The 23,923-nt window shown below is 37.7% G+C and overlaps 1 protein-coding gene across 3 annotated transcripts in view; it reads left to right on the top strand.

Annotated features, from left to right (window-relative positions):
* RALA (RAS like proto-oncogene A) overlaps positions 1 to 23,923 on the top strand; it is a 72,161-nt gene that overhangs the window by 18,293 nt on the left and 29,945 nt on the right. Inside the window, exons 2-3 of one of the 3 annotated variants that reach the window (XM_061197575.1) lie at positions 7,604 to 7,714; positions 22,065 to 22,139. The exons of 1 other annotated variant lie outside the window; for it this stretch is intronic. The gene's annotated coding sequence lies outside the window, so the exon portion shown is untranslated. The remainder of the gene's footprint in view (positions 1 to 7,603; positions 7,715 to 22,064; positions 22,140 to 23,923) is intronic. One more of the 3 variants, XM_061197572.1, reaches the window with a different exon arrangement.

Genomic DNA, 23,923 nt, shown 5'->3' with positions numbered 1-23,923 from the left:
GGGCTTAGCTGCTCCGCGGCATGTGGGATCTTCCCGGACCGGGGCTCGAACTCTTGTCCCCTGCATTGGCAGGCGGATTCTTAACCACTGCGCCACCAGGGAAGTCCCCCTGAAGAACAGTTTTGTCGTGCAGTATAGAATGTATATCATCACCTGACAGATTTGTGCAAAATGTACGAAACCCCAGTTCTGCTTATAAATTACTTTTTGCTGTTTCTTTATTGATAAATTAAGAAGTATGATATTACCAGGCTTCCTTAAATCTTAAAAATGTGAAGTGCTCTTTGGTTTAAAATACTGATTTAATTGTAACATCATTTGGGTTCAGAACTCTTTTTTTAACTTAACGTCAGTATAAAATGTTATCAGTTACAATAAAATGCTTGGGCCAAGGATAAACAGCAGCAGATTTCCTTTTTGTAGCTTATTTTTGTTATATTAGTCAATAAACCTGTGTTTTAAATCTGTGTCACAGTGTGGGAGGTCGGGCAGTTGGGTTCAGAAAGAAGCATTCCCTTTTAAGGCAGTCATATGAAAGTAATTTTGAGATGAAAGTTGTTACTAGTACGTGTTTTCTTCATTCCGAAATTGGGACATGATGGCAATAATGGTCTCATAAATGAAGTGAGAAAGGGAAGAAAGATAGTAATTGAGAGGTTTTTTTCCTTTAGAAATTATCGTTTGTTTTGTTTGTTTTTTGTTTAATATTTGAAGCTGATAGACATCCATTTATTCTCAGTAGAGTTTATTTTGGGGGAGACAGTAGGTATCATGATAGGAACATAGATTTTGTTTGATAAAATGTTTATTGAATGGGGACTTTCCTGGTGGCGCAGTGGTTAAGAATCCACCTGCCAATGCAGGGGACACGGGTTCGATCCCTGGTCCGGGAAGATCCCACATGCCACAGAGCAGCTAAGCCCGTCCGCCACAACTACTGAGCCTGCGCTCTAGAGTCCATGAGCCACAACTACTGAGCCCGCGTGCCTAGAGCCCGTGCTCCGCAACAAGAGAAGCCACCACGATGAGAAGCCCACGCACCACAATGAAGAGTAGCCCCTGCTCGCCGCAACTAGGTGCAGCCAAAAATAAATAAATAAATAAATTTATTTTTTTAAAAAAGATTGCCACAATCAAGTTTAAAACAATGTTTATTGAATGAATAACCAGGCACTGTGCTAGACACGTACGAGGACAGGCACTTAACCTAGGCTTAAGGAACAGGGAGCGCTTTCCAGAAGTGACCGCAAAGAGGATGAGTAGGAGTTTGGTAAAAGAGATCTGTCAGGTTGAGTTGGACATTGAGTGTTCAGACCAGGGAATAAAATTCATCCTGTGCCTTTAGAGTGAGTGAGGTGTATTCGTGAGGTGTGAGGAAGGGAAGCAAAAAGGGCCCGAGGGGAGAAGGTTGGGAGGGTTGTGGGCAGATCTTAAAGCCCCTCATCTCAGGCCCCTTGGGAGCCATTGAAAACATATAAGAAGCATCATGATCAGATTTGCCTTTTGACTGTTCTCTGCAGCAGTGCTTCTGAGATTACCTCTGATGAAGGACCATTTTTAAAATTTTCTATACATAGCAGACTGATACTTTTACAAATTACAATAAAAAATAAATTACTAGAAAAATTAAATTTAAAAAAGACAGAAAACAAGCCCATTTTAAAAACTAAATTGAACAAACATAAAATTACTGTCAAGTTCCTCTATAAGTTTCTAAATGTATACTCTCAAATTTTTTCTTTCCTATTCATGAACTAGTTATGCTTTGAGCAGAGGAGGTAATTACTCCTCTCCTGCAGAGGAGTAATCTCTGTTTGATCATGTAACCCATCAGTACAGAATTCTAGAAACTCCTGTGTGTGTATTTACTTTTAAATCATATAATGTACTACTGTGCAGTTATATGATATGCACTGTACACTGTAAATAAATACAAAGATACAAAGAGATTGTATAAGCTATTTTAAATTAAAAATTTTTATTTTTACTAGTAAAAATATACTTTGCACCAAAATACTGTTTAGTGGGAGCGGTGTAGTTGAATATGCTTCGTTACAGCTTTTCTTGGTTCATTCAATAAAACAAATAATTAGTATATTAAATCATCATATATATAATATTTTAAATACATACAATTTCTATTTGTCAATTATACTTCAATAAAGCTGGAAAAGTTAAATAAAGAATAAATTATCTAGGCCCTCTTCCAGATGCTGCCAGACCATAATATATACAAAAAATCCTTGCAGACATGGAGTCTTCTTTCTAGCGTAGGTTAACACTTTGTGATGTGGGGATTCAAAGGCCTGGTTTTAGGGTTGAGTTTGTTTTATATTTGTTTTAATGGCCGTCATAGTTGAAATAAATGCCTTATAAAGTATATAGATCAAAATGGGAGAATTATGTTGTTGGTTGTGTTTTCTTAATAATAGTCCTCAGTTTTCAATTTTATCCAACAGTTAATTAAAACAGATTTTTAATGAAATATGTCTTGCTAATTTTCTTTTTCCCTGATGTCAGTCAGTTCTTGAAATTCATCAAAATGTCTTCCCTTTTTTTGTGTCTGAAATTTTAATAAATGTTTTCAAAATCCAGTGAAACTGCAGTTTTAAACAGGTTAGGAATTAATTTTCAAATTGATGTTCAGGTGAGATTATCTTTTTAAAGTGGGCACATTTACAACAGTAAAAGCTTGCCAAGTCCTCATGTATCCATTCACTAATACCACACTGTCTTACTGTAGCTCTCTAGTAAGTCTTCCTAGTCAGTTGAGTAGGAGTCAGCAAACATTTTCTTAAAGGGCCAAACATTAAATGTTACAGGCTTTGCAGGCCAAATGGTCTGTTACAACTACGCACCTCAGCTATTGTAAATAGAAAGCAGCCCTAGACAATACATAAATAATTTGGAGTGACTATGTCCCAGTAAAACTTTATTTACAAAAAGGCATTTTGCTGTGAACCTAAACTGCTCTAAAAAAATAAAGTCTGTTAAAAAGAAACAAAGGCAGAAGAAACAGCATCACTTTTTTGTTCTTCCTGCCGAAGATGTGTAACCTGAATCTAATCATCAGGCAACTCAATTAAGGGACGTACTACGAAATAATTGGCCAGTAATCTTCAAAACTGTCAAGTTCATGAAAGTCAAAGAAAGTCTGAGGAATTGTTCTAAACTGAAGGTGACCAAAGAGAAGTGACAACTAAATGCAACACGTGATTTTAACCCAATGCAGAATCTTGGATAGGGTCTGAGGATTCTATGGTAGAAATGTGTTAATGCTTATTTCCCAGTGGTGATGGCTATATTATGGTTTGTAGGAGATTGTCCTTGTTTGTTGGAAATAAATGCAAAGGTGTTCAGGTGAGATTGAGTATCGCTATCAGCAGCTTACTCTCAAATGGCTCAGGGAAAAAATGTTTTTGTGTTGAACTTGCAACTTTTCTATAAATTTGAGACTGTTTCAACATTTTAAAAAATATATATATATCATTAAAAGTAAATAAAATAGATTTTTTCCAGGGGAAAAAAAAAACAGGCAGTCTAGTTTGACAACCTCCTACATACTTTGATGCTGTTTTGGATGTTCTTGGTGTTACTGTTTCCATACAAATTTTAAAATCAGTTTATCAACTTCCACAAAAAACCCTGCTTGGATTTTTATTGGAATTGCATTGACTCTATAGATAAATTTGGGGAGGACTGACATTTTTGCAGTAATGAGAGTTCCAGTGCGTAAACATGACCTAAAGCAGTATTTAGGTCTTCTTTAAATTTTCTTAGCAATGTTTTGTAGTTTACTATGTAAAGTTCTTTGTGGTTGCCATCCTCTAAAATGCCCACCAGAGATTTCTGCCTCTTGGTATTCACACACACCCTTTTGTATATGGTTCTCTTTCACATTGAATAAGGCTGACCAAATGACAGTGCGTGACTTCCAAGACTAGATCATAAAAGACACTGCAGCTTCAGCCTTGCTGTCTTGGGATCATCCATCTGGAGGAAGCCAGCTATCATGTTATGAGGACATTCAAGCAGCCCAGTGAAGAGGCCCAGCTGGTGAGGAACTCTGAGGCCTCCCGCCAACAGCCTCGTGAGTGAGCCCTCTTGGGAGCAGAGCCTCCAGCTCTAAGCCTTCAGATAACTGCAGTCTGCCAGCATCCTGACTGCAACCTCATGAGAGTCCCTGAGCTAGCACCACCTAGCTAAGCTAAGCGGCTCAAACTCTAAGATAATGAAGGTTTGTTATTTTAAGCCACTAAGTTTTAGAGTAATTTTTATGGAGCAATAGATAACTAGTATAGATATGTACATTGTTTTTTAATTTTTAAATTCTATGTAATTATTTTTTTGTTTGTTTCCACCATTTTTGTGGTGAAATACACTAACATAACATTTACCATCTTGACCATTTTTAAGTGTACAGTTTAGTGGTATTAAATACGTTCACATTGTTGTGCAACCATCACCACGAACCGTCCATCCTCGTAACTCTTTTCATCTTGCAAAACTGAAAGTGTGTATTCCTTAAACAATAACTCTCCATTCTCCCCTCCCCCTAGCCCCTGGTAACCACCATTCTACCTTCTGTCTTTATGATTTTGACTATTCTAAGTATCTCATATAAATGGAATCATACGGTATTTGTCTTTTTGTGACTAGCTTATTTCACTTAGCCCAGTGTCCTCAGGGTTCATCCATGTTGTAACAGACTGCAGAATTTCCTTGCTTTTCATGTTGAATATTATTCCATTGTATGTACATACCACATTTTGCTTATCCGTTCATTCACTGATGAACACTTGGGTTCCTTCCATGCTTTAGCTATTATGAACAATGCTGCTATGAACATGGGTGTGCAGATACCTCTTTGAGACCCTGCTTTCTTTTTTTCTTTCTCTTTTTTTTTTGGCAGAGATAGCAGGGAGTAAGACCCTGCTTTCAATTCTTTTGGGTATATATACCCACAAGTAGAATTGCTGGATCATATGCTAATTCTATTTTTAATTTTTTTAGGAACCACCATACAGTTTTCCATAGTAGCTGTACCATTTTACATTCCCAAGAAGAGTGCACAGGGTTTCAATCTCTCCACATCCTCACCAACACTTATTTTCTGTTTTTGTTTTTTGGTTTTGGGGGAGGGGGGATTGTAGTAGCAGCTGTCCTAATAGGTATGAAGTTATTCAGTTATTCTTGAGCCCAAGTGGATGATGATGCCATTCACTGAAATGAGGAACATAGGAGAAAGAACAGGTTATTTTAATCATTTTGAGTTGGGGTTCTCTGTGAATATCCAAGTGGATATGAGCTGCAGCGGTTGGAAGCAGATGGGCTCTAGTCACATCTCTACTCAGCTGGTTAATATTCAAGATGCATAATGCCTTGCTCAGTCTTGAGTCTTGTTTTTTTTTAATCTATCTGATGCCTGCCTTACAGAATCATTTTGATAAATACCATAAAATATTAGAATACAGTAGGCATTCATCCACAAATTTTAGCATCTTTTCCTTTAAAAAATATGCAGGAATAGCTATTAGTTTATATTCAGAAATATAACTGAGTATTCCTATTAGCTTATGAGCAGATTTTTTCTAGTAGGATATCTACATAGCCTCTGCCCTTATGGGACTTACCTGTGAATTCTGGAAATATCCTTCATAATGACCTATGACTCAGCTATAAAGATAATTTTTTATAACTATACTAGAGGTAGAGTACAGCTAGTTGTCTGTCTAATCAAGATTCCTTCAGTTTCTGTGGCAATCTCAGATATGTTGTGTCCTTGAACTAAAACTTGTGGTATATGGTACATTGGAAATAGTGTAGGTTTGGGGTTTCATAGACCTATATTTGAATTCTTGCTCAGCCATTTATTAGCTGTGTGACCTTATACATGTTACATAACTTTTAGGGACTCATTTACATGGTCTTCTACAAAAATCTGAAAAGATGAAAATTCCTACTTACTTTCCATTGTTATTGTTGGAGACCAGAAGATAACTTTTTCCATATCTAACGTTAACACCTTGGACATTTTAAGCCCTTAAATAAGTGTTTGTTTCACTTCTGTGTCACCAGCTTATCAGCTGGTATGACACTTCTATAAAGCATGACATTTTTTCCAGGAAGTCAAACTTGTACTTCCCTATCAACACACCTTTATGGAAGCTGTGGCCAGATCCCTGTGGGTTTGGGGAGCATCTGTCATCTCATAAGCCTCTGAAGTTATATGTAAAATTTTGGAAGTTTGTAGATTTTAAAGGGGTCCAAGACTCCTGGTTCAGTCGTCATTTTACAGATCTGAAAACCATGGTCGTCAGAGGTTAGTAAGTGTCAGAAAAACTAAAGTCTTTAGAGGCTAGTATGCGGCAAAATCTAGGTGCATTGACTCGTATTCCAGTCTTTCTGCTGTAAGTTATCAGGGGCTTTGATTATGTTTTACAAACACTATGAAAATGGAAATTGAGAAAAAAGTTAATATACACAATTTGTTTTGCTAATAAGTTTCCCATCAACTTTGAAAATGGTTTGTTTTTTGGTTTGGGGTTTTTTGTTTGTTTGTTTTGGGGGGGTTTGTTTTTGTTTTTGGTCTCTTTTCACAGTTAACTCATTCATTCAACAAATATTTCTTAAGGACTTAACTATGTGTCAGGTACTAAGTAAGTTAATGGAGATGTAACAGTAAACAAAGAAAAATCCCCTGTCCTCATGGATATTATATTCTACAGAGGGGAGTCCTAATGGATATGAGGGAGTGAGCCATGTGTTTATCTTCTAGTAGAAGGAATGGCAAGATAATTTAGGACCTTATCGACCATTGTGAGAATTTTATTCCGAGTAACATGGGGAGTATTCTCAGGAGTGGATATATTTTGAGGGTAGAGCCTACAAATTTGCCAGCAGATCAGATGTGGCCTGTGAAAGAGGAGTCGAATGATTCCAATGGTTTTGGTCTGAGCAACTCGAAGAATGGGTTGCCATTTACTGATAAAGAGAAAAGAAAACCCCAAAAGTGATCAAGGTATCTTGGAAGTCAAAAAAAAAAAATTTATTTTAAGAAAGAGGGAGTGATCATCTGGGTCAACTGCTGCTGCCAAGTGAAGTATAATGAAGATTGAGAATTGATGGTTGAATTTAGTGATTTGAAGATCATTGGTGACCAAGCCTGATAAGAGCAGGCTTAGGAGAGGAAAGAAGCAGAATTCGATACAGTGAGCTCAAGAAATGGAAGCAGGGTTGAGAATTTTTGTTTTGTTTTTTTAAGATAGGAGAATAACATGTTTGCATCCAGTAAAGAGGGACAAATTGATGCATGGAAGGGTGGGGGATTTCTGGAACAGTATCTGTTGAGTCAGCTAGAGGGAATGGGATATCCTGCACGAGCTTACTAGGGTCTTGATCAGTTTCCTTTATAGCAGGGGTTGGCAAGCCACAGTTCTGGAGCCAAATTCAGTCTACTGCCTGTTTTTGAAATAAAGTTTTATTGGAACACAGCCACGCCCAATTATTTAGATATTGTCTATGGCTGCTTTCAAACTACAGCAGCAGGGTTGAGTAGTTGCTCCAGAGAAGCCTAGAATATTTACTATTTGGCTCTTTACAGGAGTTTGCTGACCCTAGCTTTACAATAGCTGAAAGAGAAGATGGGATGAAATACGAGTGGGAGAGGGGAAGAAGTAGAAGGCACATCTAAGGAACTGAACATTTTGCAAAGGTACTCAAATATCTTTTCTGATTTGGGTCAGACCAAGAAGGAAATCAGAATCTTGAATTTGAGCAAAATGAGTTATAGCCTAGGTGCTTTTTCTCTAAGGTAGGTTCTTAAAAGGGCTCCAGTCTCCAAAGCTGTAAGCTGTATATAGTCAGCTATTGCTGCATTACAAATGACTGCAACCTTAAAACAACAAACATTTATTATCTCACAGTTTCTGTGAGACAGGAATCAGAAGTAGCTTAGCTGTATGGTTCTGACTCAGTCTGTCATGAGGCTGTAATCAAGGTGTCAGCCAGGACTGCGGGCACCTGAGGCTTGTCTAGGACTAGAGGGTCAGCTTCCTATGCTGCTCACATGGTTGTTGGTAGGCGGCTTCAGTTCCTTGCCACGTGGGCTTCTCACATAGGACTGCTCACGGCATGGTTTCCCATGTAGACAGTAATGAGAGAGGCTGTCCAGGATGCAGTTCTCAGTCTTTTATTACCTTTTCTAGGAAGGGACAGGCCTTCATTTCTGCTGATTACATTGATCACACAGATCAAGGCTGGTACGATACAGGAAGACAACACGGGGGTGTGACTATGGGGGGAGGGGGCTGTTGGGACTCAGCCTGGAGGCTGACTACTGCAGACCCACTTGAGTGTCCACAGAATCCTGTGCATTACGCTGTGTACTTCCAACTTCGCTGTGTGTGACCAATGTCTTCACTATTGCCCACAGCAATTTTCAACAGTTTGATTCTATTAAAGCCCATCCACACTGTTTTAAATATTTTTTCTTTTTTTTAATAAATTTATTTATTTATTTATTTATTTATTTTTGGCTTGTTGGGTCTTCGTTTCTGTGCAAGGGCTTTCTCCAGTTGCGGCAAGCGGGGGCCACTCTTCATCACGGTGCGCGGGCCTCTCACTGTCGCGGCCTCTCTTGTTGCGGAGCACAGGCTCCAGACGCGCAGGCTCAGTAGTTGTGGCTCACGGGCCTAGTTGCTCCGCGGCATGTGGGATCTTCCCAGACCAGGGCTTGAACCCGTGTCCCCTGCATTGGCAGGCGGATTCCTAACCACTGCGCCACCAGGGAAGCCCCTTATTTTTTCTTTTTTACTAAGCTTTTCATTTCTGATTACAAGAGTAATCTTCATAGTAAAATACTATGAATAGAGATAAATGAAAAGCCCTTGAAATTAATTTTTCATGTTCCCCTGTTTAGATTACTCTTATTCAATTATTTTGCTATCTAATGTTTTTCCTGTTTGTACTAATACATATCTGTTTAAAAAGCTCATACATAAATACTGTGTGTAAGCTACTTCGCATATTTTGTGAACATTTTTCAGTGTCATTCAGTACTCAGTGTCACTTTTTAATGATTGCTTTGTAATTCCATTATATGGTTAGTCATAATTTAATCCTTCATTTTTTATTATTATGGATGTGACAGTAAATATCCTTGTCATTAATTCTCTATGACAACCATGGTTATGTTGACCATTTTTTAAAACAAATATCGGTTTTTACTAATAATTCACAAAAAACCCCCCAGCAAAAGCAATAACTGTAGGTATAGCTTTATAGTTTTTATATTAGTTTTTAACTAGAACCATGGTGGGGCTTCTGTACTGAGGGTCCATGGACTTTATCGGGTTCTCAAAGTGGACTGGGATATTTACGTCCTTGGTTAATTTGTGAAAATAGTTCAGTCACTATAAACATAGCTTACATAAATAAACCTACTGGGCTGGGTATAAGAACAGAGCACGTCTAATACATATATAACCTTTTAATACATATATACGGTAAGAAGCAAAAAGTTTTGTAGAGATTTGCAACTTGCTATAGTGATTTTAGTAAATGACCTTATTATCAGAAGATTAAATTTCTTTGTAGTCAAATGTTATATAACATTGACATGGTCGTATTAATTTATTAAGAAAATTGCATGAAGTATCAGCTCAGCTCAGCAGAATTATCTCTGACAACTCCATTTTATTTTTTTCAGGGTTTCTTTTTCAACATTAGTCTCGTAAAAGTTGACTTAGCCTCTGAGACCAGTGTTCAATTTGTCCATAATGCATAATACATTGTAATTCCAGGTAATACAACAAAGTGTTATCAGATATGGGAGCAGTCTGCCTGTCTCCTTTGCTGTCTCTCCTTTCCCTGCCCATCCCCTCAATCAACAGTTCTTAACTGGGGTTCCTATTTTTCCTCCAGGAATGCCTCAGAATTTTATCAATACTGATTACCTGTTCTCCAAAGTCATTTTCAAGAGTTTAATTTCTTTTTCAAATGTGTATGTATTTACTAGTTATGTGCTAGATCCTGTGCTAAATGGTGGGATTACAGAATTGGGGGAGGGGGGAAGCTCTTTGCTACTGAAAAGCTCCCAATAATTAATGTGATGAGAAGCACTGGAAGAAGCTTTGTCCAAAATGCTCTGGAACCAACGAGGAATCACCCACCCAGGCCTGGATAGCAGTCGGAAGGCTGGGAATGCTACACAGAAGAGGTTCTGTTTAGGGACTTCCCTGGCGGTCCAGTGGTTAAGACTCTGTGCTTCCAATGCAGGGGACGCGGGTTTGATCCCTGGTCAGTGGAACATGCAGAGTGGTGCGGCCCCCCAAAAGAAGAAACAAAGAAAGGTTCTGTTTAGGTAGCATCCTTTCCTTACACATTTACATCACCCTATTAAGCAAAAATGTTTTAACTGAAGACGTTTTTATTGAGTTGTATGGATCAAGAACTTCTTTCACCATTGATCTAATATGATATCAAATATGATGAAATCGGTCATCCTAGAAATAGCTAAAATGTGTATTTATAGATTAAGAAGGAATTTAAATTTAATCAGCTCAGTCTCCACCACCTCCCTTTCTTTCTCTGTTTGAATTCTTTGATGGGAGCTTACAGACACTTCATTTCATTTTTGAGATCCTGCCAGTGAGCCAAAATCGTCTTTCTTTCTCTTTTCCTCAGTAATTTTAGTTTTAAATTCTAAAAATTTTCTCCCCATCTGTGGCTTACCTTCCATTTTCTTTTTGACAGGGAAATTTTTTAAAAATTATTAACTTAATCCATTTAATGTATTTCAAAAGGCTCAATACTTTTCTTCATTTATCGGTGGAAGAAGTTCGAAATTAACTTTAAAAAAATCATCAAATGGCAAACAGATTTCCTTGAAAGTCACATAGAGAATGCATCCTAGAAAAGAGGCTAGTCAAGTTCCACCAATTTTCATGAGTTTCATCAAATATTGGACCTACTCGAGGGAGGGGAGAAGAGGCAATTTTCAAAAAGGACAGTGTTACATGTAACGTTTCCTATACTTCTTCCTAAGAGCACCAGGTGGAGAACAGGTTTTCTAAACTAGAAACGTCTAGGACGCGGAATGTGGAATCTTTCTGTCCTCCCCTTAAAGGCTGTCCAATCGTTTAAAAAAAAAAAAAAAAGACTAAAAACAAACCCCATACTCCTCCCTCCCCCCAAAAACAAGAAAAGGGAAAAAAACCCCACTACTCTCCAGAGCAGAACCAGCTTCAGCGATCCAAATTAGTCTGTTACAGTCATCACAAGCATGCCTTGCTTTTAAACTCACAAGAAGAAAAATTTAAACAACAGAACAAAACTAGTACTGATCCAAATTACCCAGACAGAAAAAAACCAAAAAAACTAGTACTTGATGTAGTTCAATTTAGTACCAGTTCTTCTGGATTTTACTTCTGGTATTATATCTAAGAAAATTGCCTAATTCAAGATCATATGCCTGACTCTATGCTTTCTTCTTGAAGTTTTGTAGTTTTAGGTTTTAAATATAGGAATGGTCCATTTTGACTTAATTTTTGTATATGGTGGAAGATACGGATCTAAGTTCATTTTTTTGGCATATGGATATCTAGTTGTCCCAGTATCATTGTTGACAGACTGTTCTTTCTTTTCTGCATTGCCTTTTGCACCTTTGTCAACAGGTGTCAAAAACTAAATTCACATGTCCATTAGCAGGTGAATGGATAAACAGAGTGTAGTGTATCCATACAATGGAATACTGTGCAACAATGCAAGAAATGAGCTATTGATACAGCAGCAACAGGGATGCATCTCAAAATTATGCTGAGAAAGGAGCCAGATAGAGTACATATTACATAATTGTAGAAACTCTAGAAAATGCTAACTTATTTATAGTTACAGAAAGCAGATTGATGTATTGGCGGGGGAGTGGAAGAGGGGATTATAATGGGGCAAACTTTTGAACACGTGCTGTTTATTATGTTATACCTCAAAGCTGTTACAAATAAAATTCTAAAAAGTATATAGACTAGCACAGTAGTTAGATAAACTTTTTTGATAGCCAGAGTTTTTCTTTTCCCATTCCTTAATCTTTTCTTCATGCTGTAATTGCAGTTTATTATTCCTATTTGAAAAAAGATGTGTGGGTCTGAACATAGCATCCAGAAAATGTTGTGATGACTGTAAACTCATTTCAGCCATACCTTTTATTTCTATATTCAAGTCATTAATATGTCATGCCAGTCCCTATAGAGTCTATTAACCTTCCTTGGTACCACGTTGTTCAACTACCTACAAATCCACTTTACCTGTTATCATTTAATCCAAACTTCCCCAAATTGTCTACACATATTTCGTTAGTAGAACTTGAAAAATGCATCAGGATTGAGGTATATAAGGTTTAAGGGACAAGCGTAGTAAAGGGGCAGATAACATAGGTAGACAATATTAAGGAATTTAAATTTTAACCCAAGAGCAATATGGAGTCTGACGAATTTTAAGTAAGCCATGTCAAACTGATTTTACTTTTTATTGTGATAGGTGGTGCTTATATAAAAGACAGGCAGTGTTAATAATAAGGGGATTTGTGTCAGTCCCTTTGGTATTTTAGTTCGTATGTATATAGCTTTTGGGAGGCATGGCAAGATCAAAACCTCTACTCTGATATCTTAAATTTGTTCTCATGCTTTGTACATTATAGTTGCATCCTGTCAACCAAAATATAACTAGCAATTCAGAGTTCAGAACTACTTGAATTTTCTTGCTTCTATTTCTTGGCTTTATGAGAATGACAACTATATTTAGGCCTAAGAATTTAGTCTGCTGGAATTAAACAAATACAGGCCTCATCTGTTCATGCTGGCTGTTTCTCAATATGAAATCTTATAAAATAGCATGTAAGAGCTTTAATTTTTTTTTTTTTCCTTTCAAACCTTTAGAGTTAAGGTTCACTAATTTGGTTAGTTATAACCATAACTGTATAATCTCTGTGAGGCCACTACTGATTCTTGATGACAGCAAGAACCCAAAAAGGAAAAAAGGTGATTTATGAATGCTTTGTTGTTACAGAGAGTCTGTTGTAACAGGTCTCATTGTCTTCATTCAGCACCTGTCACTGCGTAACCAAGACCACGTTTTTGAACACCTGGCGTAACATAAAACTACTAGATCACATTGAAGCCAGTCCCTCAGGAGGTTAGTTAAACTGACTCCATTCGTTGAACGGCCCTCCAGTACGGTGGGTTGGTGGGTGTGGAGACCGACAAATGGGTACCAGTTACTAAGGAGAGCAGACATGCTCAGCCCATCCCTTGAACTGAACCCCGGATCTGGGGATAGAGCAAAACAGTGAGAGCGGGTAAGGGGTATTTGCTTCAAAAGTCATTTGCGAGTACACAGTGATTTCACATCTGGTCTAACTACACTGGCACAGATACGTAGAATCTGCTGGATCATACCATCCTGGGTCAGTTTCAGTTTTAACTCTACCACAAATTTCTGTTGAATTTCTGGCAAATGACTTAACTCTTCTCAAGCCCTTGTTTCCTCATCTGAAAAATAAGAGGGCTGGGTTATTATTGAGACTTCTTCTGTGGTTCTTCAGTTGCATTACATTTACCTGACTTTAAAAAATATCTTGCAGTAAAACTTTTAGGTAAAAATGAAAGTAACTTGTTAAAATCATATCACATGTAAAATTGGAAGAAATAGACTAGTATACCAAAGGATATTGTATTGGATGAGGTCTCCAGGAAAATCTCACTTTCTCTGGGGCCTGGACCTTCCAAATGTTCTCTCTTTGATCATGAAATTGTCTTCTCTATTAGCTGAAGCCTGTAACCTTAAACGATATTGAGATATTAACAACTGTGCTTCTAACCACTGGTTTGAATTTAGGTGCGCATGTTTAATGTTTTAATTTTAAATGTATGATTGGGTGTTTAGTGATACAGTTTGAAAAGATTGGAGGTTTCCTTGTGCATGGGGCTGCTGCCCAGCCTCCGATTCCTGACCATTCCTGACGAGCCATGACTGTACTCAAAAAACTCCTTAAAGAGAGAGCGCACTCCCTTTCTCTCCCCCCCTGACCCCCAACACCTCCCCCGCTCAGAGGAATAGGACTTGCGTTCTAGTCCGTTTTCCTGCAGTTAAAGACTTGTTGGAAATTACTGAGAAGGGTGGTCCCTTCCTTGACCACATAAATTGCTAAATGCGGAACTTGTTTTAAATTAACGTTCTCCAGTCTCTTCTCCTGCCACCATCAATCCATCTGTAACCCCCAGTGGTCTTGATCCCAAGCATAACAATAATTTGCCCTATGGCATCACCCCTGATTCAGCTCTCCTCTTTCTCAACTGCCTCTCTGTCCCCCTCACCTCACCATACAGAGTCTAGGTTTATTTCTGCCCACCTGTTGCCTGGTGTTATCAGACTTTCAACAACAGGTATAAAGAACTTAGTGCCTGGTACAAAGTCATACAGCATTCAGTAAGTGTTCGCTGTTTTTAATCCTTGGCCACTTTCTATTAGGTGAATCATATGAAATTGCTATTTTTGTATGTAAAAAAGGAAATCTCATGTTGGCAGTTTGATATGGTTCAACTTTATAGATATACATACAGAGTGATGATTCCTAACCAGGATGCAATTAGAATTATCTAGGCAGCTTTTTACAAAATACGTAGACACTGTCCCCGTCTTAGACCAGTGAATCGGAATTCCTGCTTAAAACCACCTGTGGAGAGAATCTTCCCTTCAGGTCATTTTTCTTTTACCGTAGAAGTTTTGTTTTGTTTTGTTTTTAATACAGACTTGTATGTTTTTTATATAGTCCGTTGTCTGGTCATGAACTGAAACTTTAGTTTTATGACTCTACAAATTACTGTCATTTTTAACTTTAAGATATGATCAAATCTCAAATTAAGATTTATCAGTACTCAATCTTGGGAAGAAAAATCTAGGTGCTACAAGATGTTTTCATGATTTTCAGGGAATTCCAAAGTCCTTTTTTTTCCTCTCCTAGTTTGTAACTTCACATTATCTTTCATATAACTTAAACTTAGAATTTTGTACTTTTCAAATACACTTTTGCCTTTTCATGAAGAAGAGAATGAACAGTAGTAAACTGGCTACAGTTCAGTATTAACTTACCCTGACTCACATGACTCACAATGCAGCTTACCTACATGATTCATAATTGTAATGTAGCCGAGAGAAAATGGGATCAGTTTCTTTGAACAGTAGCTATCTCCCTTTGCTGATGTTAACTTGTGTATTGTGCTTTTATTATTAACCAGTGTTTTGAAATCTCTGGGTAAGTAGGTGCTAGATATGCCCAAAATTATGAGCAGAATTTTTCGCTTCATTCACTGGCAGCCATAGACAAGAATATTAAAACCCAGAAAAGAGAATTCAGAGCTATTTTTCTTCCTCCCACTATCACCTTCTCTCTAATTTGCATTCCCTACACATGGAATGTGCTTGCTTTAGTGGCATATATACTTTTTTAAAATACAGAGAAGTTTAGTGTGGCTCCTGTACAAGAATGGCTCTCAAATCTGTGTGTGAAGCATTTCATTAGAAGTACGTATATACACGAACAGTGGGCAGCCTCTGGTATCTACCTTAGAAAAGTTTTTATCAGGAGGGAGTCCTGAATTTTTCTGATGCCTTTTTCTTTTCTCTTTTGTTGATTATGTGGCTTTTCTCATTGGGCCTAATCATGTGATTATATTATTTTATGCCATTCTTAATATTAAGTTATTACTGTATTCCTGGGATAAAACACATTTAACTCTAATGAATTATTCTTTTATTAAGAAGTAAAATTCGGGTGTTTGTATTTTATGAAATTTCTGTGTTCATAAATGCAATTATAATATGGCTTCTTTTGGTATGACTATTGCTCTTTCAGTACCACTGACTTTTTTTTTAACTTTGTATTTTATATTGGAGTATTGTTGATTAACAATGTTGTGTTAGTTTCAGGTGTACAGCAGAGTGATTCAGTTATACATATACATGTATCTATTCTTTCTTCAAATTCTTTTCCCATTTAGGTTGTTATTACCCAAATAAAATGATTTGTGTAGCTTTTCTGTGCCACCCTTGAGAATTATCTTTTTATATTTAAAAGAAATTGTGTCTAAAGCCATCTGTGCCCTAAGCCTTGTAAAAAAGCTCATTCTCAACCATTTTCTTCCATAGTGGTAGTGAAGTTTAGGTGGTAAACACTCAGGATCTGGATTTTTAAAAATCCTGGCTCCACATCAGCAGTGTGATTTGGGGCACCTTTCCTTTTATAAATTTATTTATTTATTTATTTATTTTTGGCTGTGTTGGGTCTTCGTTTCTGTGCCAGGGCTTTCTCTAGTTGTGGCCAGCGGGGGCCACTCTTCATCGCGGTGCGCGGGCCTCTCACTGTCGCGGCCTCTGTTGTTGTGGAGCACAGGCTCCAGACGCGCAGGCTCAGTAGTTGTGGCTCACGGGCTTAGTTGCTCCGCGGCATGTGGGATCTTCCCAGACCAGGGCTCGAACCCGTGTCCCCTGCATTGGCAGGCAGATTCCCAACCACTGCGCCACCAGGGAAGCCCTGGGGCACCTTTTAAAAAGCTCTGTGTGGCTCAATTCTTTTCACCTGTAAAATGTGGATAATAGTTATAAAGAAGCCTTGAGAGTTTCATGAGATAATTAGCAGTTGAAAAAGTATCTCAATAAATGAAAATATTATTTATTTTCCTCCAATGTTGTTGTCCCATCTCCAGGTATTATGATTTTTTAAATCTCCTTTTTTCTCTTCTTTTCTGCTCTCCTCAGAATTTTTCTCCAGTTTCTTGAGCCATATGACTGGTTGAATGCTTTGTATAAGATAGTCCTAGAAGAAGATAAAAATTCAAAAATATTAACAGTGGATGATAGGACGACACAGGTGACTTTTCCCTTCTTCTCTTTACTCTCCACGTTATATACGATGAGCACATGTTACTTTTAGGATCATGAAAAATTGTTGAGGGGGGAGGGAGCTCAAGTCCCATGCATGCATGCATGTATGCTGCATGCGTGTATGGCGTGGTGATCAACACTAACCGTAAGATTAGGACTATTCAACAGCATTCAGCATAGCCCTTGGAAGTGAACCCGTGGTAAACAGGTTTGCAATGGAGAATTTAATTGATAATATTCAAGTTGTCATTAAATGTAAGTTCAGATAATATATTCATTGTCAGAGGAGGTTTTTAATTTAAAATGATATTTTCTGTATATTTGCTATGCCATACTTAACAGTGAGCATCTTACAGTACATACCAAGAGGTTAACCTGACTGGAGTGGTACGGGGTGCCATGCATAGCAAGTCAGAATTTCAAAGGTTACTAGTTTATATTTTCTTTCTTTCTGGTTTTTTAGCAGCTCCTTGTTATTCCTTTAAAAAGAATTGGCTGTTCAGCCACAGTTCCACAAAGTAGAAACTCAGCAGGTCGTCTATGAAAGAGCTGTAGTAAAGCTTAATTGGTACAAAGGGAGTTTTTCTTTGTTGCTGTGGAGTTAAACTTTAGCCTTAAATTCCTGGTTTGTTAAAATGGTTTCAGTGCTTAATTTGCAGGGCCATGACTGATCAATATGTTCCCTTATAAATTGAGTTTTAGCTAACCAGTCCCAATGCTGTAAAGAAAACGTTAAAGATAAATCATTTCAACCCTTCTCTGTAGCAACGAACACTACTGGCTCTCCTTTCTCTTCTCTCCCACTCGTGCCTCACTCTTAACTCCTTTTTATGCCAGATATTGCCTAGTCCTAGCTGCTTCCTTATTTGTGATTCTTTGCTCACCCGCATTGGTGGGGACAAAAAAAAGTTGCCTTGTCATTTCAGTAAACAAAAATTGCCATTCTGGTAGACAGTGACTGTTGCCCGCCATCAAGCTGTCAGCCACTGCGGCCACCCTGACGGTGCGCCCTGAGAGGAATTCAGGGTGGAGAAAAACACGATACTGGCCCTAGATAGCTAAGGTGCATATCTAAGGAATAATTTCAGTGAGCCCAGACTCTTGCATCTTCCCATACATAGAAAAGCACTAAAATCATTAACTTGAGATGTCTGGTTTTTGTGATTAGCAGTTTTTGTCCCCCCCCCCCCCCCAGCAAAAACTCCTATATATCCTCCCTTGCCTCTTTGGAACAGTTCCTCAGAGCTATCTGAGAGGCTGTCTCCTGGGCTGTCATCCTCAAGAAGGTCCCCAAATAAAACATAACATGCAGCTTTAAGGTTGTGCATTTTCCTTCGGTTGACATCAGGAAACGGATTTATTCTCATAACTGGTACTGAATAAATTGTATTCTTTAAAACTCAGGCTGTTTTTTTTAATTGAAGTATAGTTGCTGTACAGTATTAAATAAGTTACAAGTATACAATGTAGTGATTCACAATATTTAAAGGTCATATTCCATTTATAGTTATTCTAAAATACTGACTATATTCCCTGTGTTGTACAATGTCCTTATAGCTTACTTTATACCTAATAGTTTTATCTCTTATTCCCCTACCCCTATATTACCCCTCCCCCTTCCCTCTCTCCACTGGTAACCACTAGTTTGTTCTTTATATCTGTGAGTCTGCTTCTTTTTGTTATATTCACTAGTTTGTTGCTTTTTTTTTTTTTTTTTTACAGTATTTATCTTTCTCTGTCTGACTTCACTTAGCATAATGCTCCCCACGTCCATCCATGTTGCTGCAATGGCAAGATTTCGTTCTTTTTTATGGCTGAGTAATATTCCAGCGTGTGTGTAGGTTGCTTCTGTATCTTGGCGATTGTAAATAATGTTGCTATGAACATTGGGGTGCATGTATCTTTTCAAATTAGTTTTTTTGTTTTTATTTGGATATATACCCAGGAGTGGAATTGTTTGGTCATATGGTAGTTCTATTTTTAGTTTTTTGAGAAACCTTTGTACTGTTTTCCATAGTAGCTGCACCAGTTTACATCCTCACCAACAAGGTACAAGGGTTTCCTTTTCTCCACATCCTCACTAACATTTATTTGTTGTCTTTTTGCTGATGGCCATTCTAACAGGTGTGAGGTGATGTCATTATGGTTTTGATTTGCATTTCCTTGATGATTAGCAATGTCAAGCATCTTTTCATGTGCCTGTTGGCCATCTGCATTTCCTCTTTGGGAAAATGTCTATTCAGTTCTTCTCATTTTTTAAATTGGGTTGCTTGCTTTTTTTGATGTTGAGTTGTATGAGCTATTTATATATGTTGGATATTAATCCCTTATCGGTCATATCATTTGCAAATATTTTCTCCTATTCAGTAGGTTGTCTTTTCATTTTGTCAGTGGTTTCCTTTGCTGTGCAAAAAAGCTGAGGCTAATTTTAATTAGATCTCTTTAATAGAGATTTTCATAGTTTCTAAATCTGAAATATTTTGGCATTCCAAATCAAGTCAACTCTGGATTTTAACTCATCTACAGGGAAAGCCAATAGACTAAATTAATGTGTCCTACTCCTCTGTAGCCCCGACTCCCTGTGAAATGACAGAGAGGGAAAAAATGTAGAGGCGGAAATTTGTAAATCCATAACTGAGAATGAGAACAGATGGAGTGACCATCAGCAAAGCAGACACTTCCAGGTTCCAGAAGACAGAAAACAGATGGCGTTGATGGCTGAACCAGGGTGGAGGAAGCCCCAGCCCAGCGTACCCATGAGGGAAACTGCACGTGGAATCTATTTTTCCCCTTAGAGTCCTGAAGAGACTCTAAGCTTGAGTCAGTAGCAACAGAGAGCAGAAGAGACGATAGGACATGGTAGTAATTAAAGGAGGATATATCAAGAGCTAATTGGATATGCTACCCACTCACTCAGCCCATACAAAGATTACACAACATTGGTTACCATGCTAATTTTGGAAATCTACTTTCAAACAAACCTTGTTTTTAAACTCTCAGCCTGAGGAGGACTAGGCGTTCTAATGCAAGAGTTAGTGTTCCAGGGGATACTCTCCTTATTTTGATGTTTGGAGAAAGATCCTACCTTGTCAACCTGTTCCTTGCCCATGAACCCTGAAGTAAAGCCCGTCCACTAAAATGCCAGTGAACATAGTCTGTTACCTCTCCTGATCTGTCATGGGAAGTAGATCTACCCAGCAACAGAAGAAACCTGCTACAGTGGACTGGGAAAGCAAGAGGAAAGAAAGCCTAGCCAATGGTGACATGAAAGTATAAAAAGTATAATAGGAGATACTATTGCCAGATTAGTAAAGGATGTGAATTAACAATTCACAAAATAAATAAATACATGGAAAAAATGGTCACCCTCATCATGTAATCAAAGACGTAATTAGAAAAAATGAGATCTTTTTCCCAATATATAATTAGCAGATTTTTTAAAAGAATGCCCATTGCTAATAGGAATGTCATGAACAGTTGTATAGCAGTTTTGAAAAGCATTGGACAGTATGTCTAATAAACCTTAAACAATCCGTTCATTCATTACAATTCCTTAAAATCTACCTCATGAAAAGCATTTTAAATATAGAAATAGATGGTTATCCATTTAGAATTTAGAAGAACTCCAAACAGCTATGATGTCTTCTATTACAAGAGTTGGTAAATAGACTGCTCTACATCTACAGGATGATTAAATTAAAATTAAATTAAAAAATAAAAATTGAAGCTATGAAGTCAACAAAACAACATAGAAAAAGCAAGTGTGACTTAAGTGGAAAGGGATGCAGGAGGCAGACTGGTGTGTTACAACTTAATACCATCCTCCCCCACATCTGTTACTTTGTTGTAAGATCTCAAAGTCAGGGATTCTGACTTGCTCATCTGTGTACCCACCCTCCCCCCTCCCCCTCCCCCTTCCCCTCCCCCCTCCCAGTGCCTAGCACAGTATCTGACTCTTAATAAATATATGTTGACTCAGAATATGGGCGTAAGAAACAGAAAAGAAATCCAAAAGCAAACCAAAAGATCAGGGAAGCCACTACACAAAGAGAGAGCTAACTTAAATGAAACGTGCATCCCAAAGTGGGATTTAACAGATGTCTTCATGTAAACCAGAGGCCATGCTTAGATTCTTTTAAAATATTTCATTTGCTAATGACTGTTTACTGTTAAACTTTTTGTCAGTATTTCTTGTAATATGTAGTTTGATATGTCTTATTCAGTTAATCAAACGCCCTGTTCATTTTTAAGTTGGATCATTCAGGCATGGTGTTTTTTTCATTTTTATTTATTTTATTTATTTATTTTTGGCTGTGTTGGGTCTTCATTGTGGTGTGCGGGCTTTTCGTTGCAGTGGCTTCTCTTGTTGCAGAGCACGGGCTCTAGGCACGTGGGCTCAGTAGTTGTGGCTCGTGGGCTCTAGAGCGCGGGCTCAGTAGTTGTGGCTCGTGGGCTCTAGAGCACAGGCTCAGTAGTTGTGGCTTGTGGGCTCTAGAGCGCAGGCTCAGTAGTTGTGGCGCACGGGCTTAGTTGCTCCGCGGCATGTGGAATCTTCCCGGACCAGGGCTCGAACCCGTGTCCCCTGCATTGGCAGGCGGATTCTTAACCACTGTGCCACCAGGGAAGCCCCAGGCATGGTTAATTCAATTATTTTTTTCTGGTTCCGCTTCTTAAATCAGCAGAGTTTTCACAGGCAATATCAGATTTATAAATATATCAATAAGAGAAACTCAACAGTATTTATACACCTAATTTATAGCTTGGATGCAGTAGACGCTAAAGCAGGTATAAATTACATAAATCATACTTTTTTAGTAGTTCTGTTAAATTCACGCTTGAATATTACTTCTTCATCCAATTTTGTAGCTGGTATGTTCAGTAAATAACATGTATTGAATTTTCAAATAGGTAAAAGACTCACATGGTTCAAAATTCAAAAGATTATTGTTATGTGCCTTGCCATAGTTAGCATAGGAATACAGAAGCAAAATGTATATTCTTTATAATTAATAATTATTAAATATTTTTCTACATAATCTTATTTTAAAGCACATTTAGGGGTTCAAAGAAAAATGTTAAAATAGCTATAAAATAGTAGTTTATCGGTCTTTTTATCTTCCACCTTTCAGGTTCTGCCCTGTTGCTTATTTCTCAACATTGCTGAAATCAAGTCATAGTGTGGTAGCAGAACCTCTGTGACTGGGGTAAGAAAACTGCTTATACTTAGGCTATACTTAGATTCTTCTTTTAAAATATTTTGATCCATTAAAAAATCGGTGTAGATTTCCATCATTTCCTTGCACCAACTCTTTTCACCACCACCCCTCCTAAAAAGGCTGCTTGTTCCTCTTCCTTTACTTACCCATATCCACTCAAGCCAGGAAGTTGGGTACTTTGGCTTGAATTGTCCCTTCACCCCTCATACCTAATCTGTCCCCAGATTTGGTTGATGCTTTTTTCTTAATGTCTCAAATCCATCCCCATCTTCTCCCTAGTCACCATTGCCCTGTAGCCTGCGGCTGCTCTTCCTGCCTTCTGAGTCATAATCTCTCACTTAAAAACTCCTGGTAATTCTCTTTGCTCTAAGGATAAAAAAAATCTCAATTGCTGGCATGTAAACATCTGTTTCTGGCTCTTTTTACTTATTACAGCTTCATCTCTCACCAACACCCCCAGGTTCACCTGGTCTGCTAAAATGCTTTGTCTTTCAAGTCTCAGCTTAGTCATGACTTCCTCCTGAGTTCTAGAAATATTTTGTTAGTTTTAACTGTGGTGAGGGCTTTACTTTTGTGCTGCTGGTAATATCAATAATTTTGCACTGACTGGGGACTGAATATACGCTGCATATAAAGGTAGGGTCTTCTAAAAAGATGCCTGAATGTTTACATTACCTGTACTTACTATGTGTATTTAGACATTTTCCATGTGCTAAATTATTCATCTTAACCTTAGTTTTACAAACAAGCCGAGACCCAAAGAGGTAAAGTAATTTGAGTGTTCCCATGATTTTGAAAGTCTGTGCTTTGATGTCTGACAACATGTCTGGCAAGTCATATAAATAAATTTTATTATGCAGACCAGGCAAATTGTTAAGCCATCTTTAAGCAGCTTTCAACTATTGTACCCTTAAAACAGAACATTATTTTCTTTAGCTCAGTCTTTGTTATAATTTTGTGTTGTCCTTATTCAGTGAAGTCTGGGTAATTGGAAAATATTAGGTTATTACATTTTAGAAGTAAAACATTGCCTCAGGGACTTTCTGACTTTGACTATTGCTCCTTTTGAGCTGATTGCATATCTTGAAATAAAGGAGGACCTTCTAAGAGTTCAGGGTGTCAGTTACAAGTTATGTTTCACATGGACGTCCTTCCATTTTCTATTTTTAATAATAACTAAATAGTAAGGTTTTGTTTATAAATATTCAAATTACAGTAGCTTCTTCGTCATTTAAAATTTGTCAAAGATTAGGACCCCAAAAGCATTGAAACATAAAGAAAAAATTGATAAATTGCACTTCATCAAAATCAAAAACTTCTAGTCTTAAAAAAACTTGTTAAGAAAGCCACAGACTGGGGGAAAATATTTTCAAGGTATGTCTCTGATAAAGGATTTGATTCCAGAATACCTAAAGAGCTCTTAAAACTCACTTTTAAAAACCCAGTTTTTAAAAATGGGTAAAAGATTTGAACTCCAAGACACATAGATGGTAAATAACCACACTAAAAGACGCCCAACATGATTAGTCATTAGGAAAATGCAAATTAAAACCACAGTGTAATACCACTACACATCCAATAGACCGCTTAGCATGAAAAGACTGTGGCTGTGACTGTACCAGGATGTGGAGCAACTGGTAATCTCATACATCGTGGAAATACAGAAAGGTATAGCCACTTCGAAAAACATTTCAACACATACTTATCATACAATTTAGCAGTCTCACCCTTAGGTATTTATCCAAGAGAAATGAAAACATATATATATACAC

The sequence above is a fragment of the Eubalaena glacialis genome, chromosome 8 (genome assembly GCF_028564815.1).
Source record: "Eubalaena glacialis isolate mEubGla1 chromosome 8, mEubGla1.1.hap2.+ XY, whole genome shotgun sequence".
Taxonomy (NCBI): domain Eukaryota; kingdom Metazoa; phylum Chordata; class Mammalia; order Artiodactyla; family Balaenidae; genus Eubalaena; species Eubalaena glacialis.
The sequence above is the reverse complement of the archived record's forward strand: the minus strand, read 5'-3'. Positions and strand labels throughout refer to the sequence as shown.